The 9045-nt window shown below is 29.7% G+C and overlaps 2 protein-coding genes, 1 non-coding gene and 1 pseudogene across 3 annotated transcripts in view; 3 read left to right on the top strand and 1 right to left on the bottom strand.

Moving 5' to 3' along the window:
• The window catches only part of LOC105151690 (chitinase domain-containing protein 1), a 95089-nt gene that overhangs the window by 41809 nt on the left and 44235 nt on the right, over window positions 1-9045 (top strand). The window lies entirely within an intron of this gene.
• The window catches only part of Prp6 (pre-mRNA processing factor 6), a 44718-nt gene that overhangs the window by 25507 nt on the left and 10166 nt on the right, over window positions 1-9045 (bottom strand). The gene's annotated exons all lie outside the window — the stretch shown is intronic.
• LOC105151692 (uncharacterized) lies at window positions 5884-7805 on the top strand. Its single transcript, XR_015544508.1, has 3 exons — window positions 5884-6357; window positions 6450-6655; window positions 6775-7805. It is a non-coding gene; the product is annotated as an uncharacterized LOC105151692 (transcript).
• On the top strand, window positions 7167-7805 carry LOC147910813 (uncharacterized; annotated as a pseudogene).

Genomic DNA, 9045 nt, shown 5'->3' with positions numbered 1-9045 from the left:
TTATGTTATCCCAATCCAATTCATGCATCTCATTCAACTGGTGACGTAAAATCTCTGACTGACATCTCGGAAGTGGATTTTCTTATGTCAACCTTATGTCCTTTCATACGAGTTTTTAATTTCCTTTTTGATTGGCCAACATAAGAAGATCACAATTTAAACAATTAATTTTGTAGACTACTCCACGATGGTCATCTTTAAGCAAAGGATCTTTTCCAGTTTTTATAAATGTATCATTATATTCATAGGTTTATAAGCTATATTAAAGCCATGAATATGTGAAAGTTTTTTTAATTTTTCAGATACTTTGCTTAAATATGGTATCGTGAAAAACTTTTTCTTTGAATTAGCATTAGAATCACATTCGTTATTATTTTCCTCACGATTTTGATCTAAATTAGTTCTACTTTCCAAGGTTTTTATTCTATTTTAATTAATAAGTAATTCGCCAAATGTTAGCGTAACTGTTAAAGATATAACACTAATTTTCGCAAATATAAACGGAAATTAGTGTTACATCAAAAATATTTTGCAACTATATTCAACAGTTACACTAACATTTGACAAATTATTTATTATTTGTTTACATATGTCATATCTGCAATTAAATTCATAAAAATAATTTTGTACTGATAATTCCGTACATTTAATTGTTCAATTGGACACTTTTTACGGTTAAATAAGAAACATAGCTAATGTGACTTAAATTTATAATTAAAACGAACGTGGTTTATAAATCAAAACTTATAAAAAGAGGAGCATAAAACCACAGCACAAGATATTGTTTGTGATATTTAATTATCATTACATTAATAAAACATTAGACGTTTCGGTCACAATCTGGCCATCTCCAGTAAATTCACAAATATTCTTAAAATGCAGAATTACATATATCTGACATTAAATTCAGCTATCGTGTAATATAACTATGTATTAACTATGTTCTTTTATCTTGTGAAGGTGCATCGTACAACAATGTTGCAGCGCCAATTGTCATATTGCGAATTATGTAGAACAAGAATTTCTCATACATTTTCCTTCTGTAACTTTCACGATTCATAATTACTGTTGTGTTACCTTTATCAGTTCTGGTAATTAAAATTTCAGGATTCTCTGAGATGAATCGTTTTACCTCCCTTACATCTTCTCGTATGATATTATTCTCAAACGATTTAATGTCGCAATTATCTATTGATTTAAATATTTGAATTACTTCGTTCCTAACCGTTTTACAAATTTCGTCATCAGTTCTGAAAAGGTTACACTCTACATGTTTAATAAACTCGAGCATACTTCTTTCTTTGCTGATGATTAGGTAAATTAAATTGCTGACCTAATTGCAATACGACTTTGGCTTTTTCTGGAATCTCAGTATCACTGAGATTTATTAGCCATTGTTCGTTTATACTCATTATTGCAAAATTTGTTTTAAATCTGTTTGGACGAATATTAGTATTGTACGTTGTTTGTCGTTCATTGGCCGTAATATCTTTGGTTGAAATTTTCTTTAACTTCAACGGTGCAATTAGGGTATCGCGATTCATCTCAGAGTTTAACGAATGCATTATGTTATAGTTCCTATTTTTAATTTTCATTCTTTCTCTAAATCTATGACTAGCTCGCAGGTTTTTTATTTTATTATTAATCCTTTCTTTTTCCTTTCGTCAAATTCTATTAAAATGGATTTCTTGTCTACGAAAGAAAGAATTGAATATGTTAAATGGTTTAAAGTTTTCTCTATCTGTCTATACATGCTGAACATTTCAAATTTTATGTGTTCAAGATGTTTATATGCATCTTGTAATTCTACCCGTAGATATTTGAATATAAAATTGCGTTTAAGTCAATTCTTTCTTTTGAAGAGTGAAACAAATTATTATTTTCATTTCGTATAAATTTAAACATATGATTAGGGATTAGACTTTCCTTCAGACACGATTCAGATGCAATTTTTATCCATTGGCGACCTTCTTAAAAGATATTATAAACAATAATAACAAAAAGAATTTCAGTTATGTAAAAAACAATTTTGATATTGTGAATATAAACTCAATGGAAGATCGATAAAAAGTAATTGATAAGAATTTCAGTATTATATCATTCGACGTGCTCTCGATGTACACGAACATTCCGACCGATTTAGTATTAAAGAGTATTGAACGTAGGTGGAATTTGATTGAAAACAAGACTTCGATTTCTTTCCATGAGAATTAAAGCAATTATGATTATAATTAACTCTACATTTTTTAAATTTGACAAAAAAATATTTAGACAGATTTTTGGCGTGCCAATGGGCTCTCCATTGTCTCCTATATTTTGCAGAATATATGTTCTACAAAACTTAGAACAAGAAATTATTACGACTAATAATATTATCTCGTCTTTTTATTTCCGTTATGTTGATGACATTGTATTGTCCGTGCATAAAGACAAAGTAGAGAATGTTCTGGAATTGTTTAATTTATATCATGAAAAGCTAAGATTTACAGTTGACTTTGGCGATGAAAACGGCATTAATTTTTTAAATGTTAAACTAATGAGACAAGATGGAAGAATCATCTTCGATATTTATAAAAAACCTACTAATTCAGGGAGATATTTAAATTATTTTTCGAATCATCCGTTAGTACATAAAAGGGGTGTAATCATCGGGCAATTAGATAGAATATTGTTTTTATCCCAAAATTTCAAGAAAAAAACATCTTTGCCTTAGTTCACACTCTGTTAATGAATGGTTATCCTCTTGAATTCATTTTTTCAACAATAAAAAACAGAATTAAAACTTTAGAAAATAGAACGAATTTAGATAAAAATAGTGAGTACAACAATAATGAAAGCGACTCTAATTTTAATTTAAAGAAAAAGTTTTTGAACCACAAAATAAAATCCTGAAAACTGTAACGCTGAACAAAGACCGAAGATTACGTTAATACCGTAAACATTGAAAAATTATTATAATCTTCATAATGCAGATAATCTCTAGATTTTATACAATACCGGATTTTATATAATATCATATTTAAGTAAAGTATCGGAAACATTTAAAAAACTATTACATATTCAGGGCTTTAATATCGCTTACAAACCTATAAATAAAATGAATAGATTTATTAAAACTGGAAAAGATCCTTTGCGTAAAGAGGACCATGTGGAGTGATTTAAATAAATTGTTTACATTGTGAGTCTTCTTATGTTGACCAAACAAAAAAGAAATTAAAAACTCGAATAAAACAACATAAGGTTGACATAAGAAGATCCACCTCGGAGATGTCAGTTGTTTCACCAGTTGAATGAGATGCACGAATTGGGATAATATCAGAATTTCATAGATACAGAACAATCATTATTAAAAAGAATTTCTGAAATGATATACATAAAAAGTCAAATAAGTAATATCAATAAGCAAAGTGACACTGACAGTTTGCCTAATGTTTATCTGCTTTTTCTAAAGAAAGATCTCACACTTAATAAATAATTCTAGGACAATCTAAACTTTTGACACATATATATAAATAGTGGTAACATATATGATATGACAAATGATAATACACAATGTCACGACGAATTTCCGTGCTTAAGATTCATCATTTTTTTTAAAACAGGTAACGATTCAATTTTCATACAATTCGACTAGAAGATATTAATGATAAGTTAATTTTTTTAAATTAGAATCTAGAAATTCTTGTTCTACATAATTCGCAATATAACAATTGGCGCTGCAACATTGTTGAACAATGCACCTTCACAAGATGAAAGAACATATTTATACGTAGTTATGTTACACGATGGCTGAATTTAATGTCAGATATATGTAATTCTGCGTTTTAAAATTATTTGTGAATTTATTGAAGATGGCCAGATTGTGGCCGAAACGTTTAATTAATGTTTTATTAATGTAATGATAATTAAATATCACAAACAATATCTTGTGCTGAGGTTTTATGCTCCTCTTTTCATAAGTTTTGACTTAAATTTATTCATCAGACATGCACTCCATACTTAAACGTAATTTTTTAGTAATAAACCGAAAAAATAAAAATTCAAGAAAGAAAAAATTTCCTAAACTAAAAATTTCATGGTTACAATTTGAGATTTTTTTAACAACAAATTCGATTCTTCCTTGACAAATTGGTGCCAGACGGAACTATTAATCTTAAAAATTAGAGCACAGTGATTTTTTGAAAAAAAATTGTTATCTCGCGTCCTAATAATCGGAGGGTAATCTTTTTTTTTAAATTCGTAGAAAGATGTCAGATTTCGAATACTTCACACGGCTATTTGATATGATGCATATTAACAAATTATTTCCATTTTTTTACACGAAAACGATACCCACTTTTTAAAGTCGTTTTATAATAGTTTAACTGCAAAAAAATCGATTTGTTATTAAGTGTACGTGATAGTGCAACTCTTCAGGAAGCAAAATTCCTATAAATTGTTGTGCGACTGCTCAAAGATGAAGAAATTAAGTTTCCCGGAGACAGGTTTTTAGTGAACAAATAGCTTTTTGCAAAAATTAATGAACAGGCTTGTTCAAGGCTAGATTTGTTCGTCATTACGAGGGCTACATATTACGAGAATTTCAAAGCTTTGCGTTTAAATCTCAATGAACAGAGAGCGAGTGAAAAAAGGTCTTTTACGGTGTTTTAAAAATTTTTTTTCTACTGAATTAATAGATCGATCTTAATGTTTCACATCTCATTTTATAGGTATTTCGAATACCTACATTTTTTATATCGAATTTTTTTTCCATACAATCAATATTTTTCGTTTTAAGCGAAAAGCATGCTTTTTGCAACTATTCGATTTTTTTTCACATATTTTCTTCACAAGTCTCGAGTCTCGAACATATGCATTTCTTTTCTGATGGTCTTTCGAGACTTTCTTTTTTGAAAAGAAATGCTGGTTTATAATTTTTTTCCGGTAAAATTCCACTTCTACTGGACTATTCTTGCTACTCGAGTTTATGAAGAAGAGGTATATTATATAACACGCATGAAAAATCGTAAACAATTTAATGTATTATTATAATATGATAAATTGTTGCGTTTTAACATAATTTATACTATTCTGAATTAAAGGGAGGGATACACTATTACTACAATTTATTAAAACTTATATGTTATTTAGGATGCTCCCCGCCCTAGGGCCGCGGAGCGGCCGAGATTGCCGAAAGCATTTTCGGTCGCTTGAAACAAGCTACTAGTGGGAGGAGCTCGCTGCCCGTTCACTCTCGGCGCGCCGTAGGCGAGACATGGGCTTGTGCTTGTTTGTGTTATAACGCACCATGATAAATGGCCGAATTTATAGGCATCGAAAAGTCACGTTTTGATGACGAAATTTATGTTATGTCATGTCGTTATTATTTGCCTAATCGTGAAAATGTGACTTATCTCGTACTTATCAAAGTCGTAATTATCGATGAAATCTAAAGTTATCTTGAAATTTTATAGGTAAATGCGTATATTTTACTCGTTTCAATAGCTGTCGGACCGTGTGTTTCTGCCTGAATATAAGCTCACGTGCCTTTTACGATCATTTACTGTCTATCAAAGGACAGTTTTCATCGATTTTTACAAGTATTTTAAAGTGATCTCGTCATTTCGTTTCATTCAAATTATCTTTATTTAAAAATGGCACACAACATAAATTAACGTGTCATTCCTCGCTTCTGACGTCACGATTCCAACATGGCCGTCGCGACTAGTCAGGAGCCTTAACCAATCAATTTTCTTGTCAATTTTACATGTTTATTCGAAATAAAAAATTTAATAATTGTATAAATTTGAGTTATAAATATGATATACTTTCATTGTAATCATTGCGCAATATTTATAGAAGGAAAGTAATATTATATTATTTTTAGCTCAATACATAGTCTTTTTTTTTAAATTGACATTTATATCACTTGATAGAGCAACATTTCAGCTTTAGATCTGGTTTTTTAATTCGGTCTTTAAAAAAATTTTTTAATTTATAAATTCGGTTAATTTATCAAAATATAAGCATTATGAAACTGATTCATAAAAATAAAATCGTTAAATTTGTTTATATTTGTTTAATAATGAAGATCAAATGTTCATGAAAATTCAAACGGATGAAAACGCAACGCTATTGGTGTGACGTTACGATGTTACTTCTTGTCTTCGTGCCTGCGGCTGCATAATAAGTTTCGTAAAGTGTTTCGTCGAATTATCGAAAAAATATCGTGTCAAATGTGATAAATATTCTAGAATTAGGTTTTATTAAAGCGGATTCAATAAATTTGCCTAAGGTTGACATATTTATGGTGACTGAATTTATAAAACAAAGTGACAAGTTCAATGCTGCTGAGGTTAGAAATGCAAAAGCCGCAATGTAAGTTTATTTATGTGCCCGGTGTTTTCCATACCAATTAGAAATAATAAATCAAAATAATACATTAAAATAATGATAAACAATTTTTATAGGTCATTACGAGAATCATATGGTGATCAGGCAATAGATTATGTATGTCTCAAAAGAAAAGAATCTTTGGGAACATGTATTATACATGTACAATGCAAGGTATGTCCAGAACATCGTATTCGTAATAAAGGATACTCGGTTACAATGACCATTGATGAAAAAGATGAAAAGGTGATTGATGTCCAATATGACAATTGTGTATCAAACGGTAAATGTATAAATTATAAAGTTGAATTACTATTGTGACTGTCTGAAACTAACTTCTTTTAACAATAATTTTTGAAAATATAGTTATTTTAATTTTTCTGAAAACAAAAAATGTAATAGGAGGCTGCAAACATGCGATTGCCTTTTTAATGTGGATTCATAGGAAGTCAGAGAATCCTTCCGTTCACAGAAGTAGAATGTTATTGGCGTCGCTCTTCTTTGGCTTCCGTTGACACAGCAAAAAAATACATTGAATTAAAGGAATTGGGAAAAATTAATGTTGTGGATGTACATTTACCAAACAATTCGTCGTTTTTAAAAGCTGTAGTCGATAAAGCAAAAGAGAAACAATCAACTCTCTAAGCACAATTTTATATTAGAAAGCGAAATATACAAATCTCTGTTAATACACCAATTATTATCAAATTTTTGCGAAAAAGGAGGTTCCTTTGTGGATGATTTTTTGGAATATGCCAGTAAAGAGATGTTAAAGGATTTAATTTTTCTGGCATATGACAGAAAAATTAACCAGATTCCAAAGTGATACTTTAATTTGGCATGAACTCTGATACAATAGAGTAACAGCATCGAGATTATACGAAGCAGCACACTGCAAAACATTCAATGGAACATTCGTACAACAAATTATTGGAGCATCAAAAATATTTGAGTCACAAGCAATACAGCGAGGAAAAAAATTGGAGAAAGAAGTTTTGATTGAGGTCGGAAAAATTACGTAGCTGTCATTCAAAGATTGTAGTCTGGTTTTGCTATCTTCATTTCTAATATTAGGAGCATTGCCTGATGCGATATGCGATGATTTTATTGTCGAAGTCAAGTGTCCATCAAGTTCAAAAACATTTGATAATTTTTTGCCAAATGGAAAAATCAATGAAAAGCGCAAATGAATATGCAAATGTTCGCTACTGGTAAAAAAAGGTCTTTTTTGCATCACTGATCCAAAATTTGAGGATTCAAGACAGGTAACCATTGTTTAGCAAGATGAACATTTCACGAAATCAATAATAGAATACGCTGTTGCTTTTTGGAAAGATTATATTTTTCCTATAATAATTATCTAAACATTATCTAAAAAATCAAAGAGCATAGGACTATATAATCATAAAATAAAGAAATATATACAAAAAGGATTTAACAGTTGTTGTATTTTTTAACTTACATCCTTTATTCTTTACTAGGGCTAATTTTTTATTATTGGTGTCTGCAAATTAATTAACGCTGATGCAATTATTACTAACGAAAATCCATATGAGGCAGCAAATTATGATGAATACATACGTGCGATTTTAACATTTCGTATTCCCTCGTCTAATTACACGCTCAATATGTAAAGTAAGTGGTCCAACAATAAACCATGTAAATTTCAGAGGTATATCTCTTTTTATTATCTCTCAATTATTGAATTGAAGATCTGAATTTTTGCATACAGTTTATGAATTTAATTTATTACATACTGTAAATAATAAATTTTAAGTTATCCCTGAAGTTTAGTCACAATTTCGATTGTTTTAAAAAACGGGAAATGGTTCATTGTGTATAAGGGGTGTTACACAATAAACCATGTTATTTTTAACAATGAATCACACGTTTTATACTGCGAATTGTTAGGATTATTTTAGTTTTACTATATTTTAAAATGTTTATTTTAAAAATAGATAATTATAAGGTGATAAGGATTCACAAGATCATCACGTTTATCTTTCGTTTTGTGTGAAAACGCATCAAATGATTTTTATTGAGATTTTAGGTGAAGGGAGGAATATTCTAAATAATTATTATTTTGAAGGTTATCGTAAAAAAGTTATGTGTGGTCTACAATATACCACGGTTCATTATTCACTTCGTCAAAAGGATTCATTGTAGACCTAACCTTTTCCGATAATCTTCTAAATAATGTAGTAAAATAATATAACAGAAAAAGTTGCTTACAGAATAATAAAGCCAAATGTGCACATAAAACTATTGCACAAAAATTATAGGTGTAATAATAAAAAATGCATAAAATTTACGAAAAAAACTTACTTTGCAACCCAAAATTCTTAAAATGTGACTACATAGCTGTTCTTGGCGCGATCTGCCAGTCGACTAGGAAGCCGAGGAGGGGTTCAAATGCGAGTCGCTACATGATAGCAGCACAATCTGATAACGTCGCATTTACGAAATATCGTTCATTGTTGGACTATCTACCCTATATGTAAACTCGCAATACATTTAGTTTCTAAAACTTCGGCTTTAGAGGGATTTACACTAGAAGAAACAGTAGGCAGACGAATAAGTATACATTTTTTATGATTAAGAATAGTCTGAATATGTTTAAATCCCCGATCAGCCATAACACCGCATCCTTCTGGCACATTTACAAATCCAGAT

This window comes from Acromyrmex echinatior, chromosome 1 (genome assembly GCF_024713525.1).
Source record: "Acromyrmex echinatior isolate Ae372 chromosome 1, ASM2471352v2, whole genome shotgun sequence".
In the NCBI taxonomy this organism is placed as follows: domain Eukaryota; kingdom Metazoa; phylum Arthropoda; class Insecta; order Hymenoptera; family Formicidae; genus Acromyrmex; species Acromyrmex echinatior.
The sequence above is the reverse complement of the archived record's forward strand: the minus strand, read 5'-3'. Positions and strand labels throughout refer to the sequence as shown.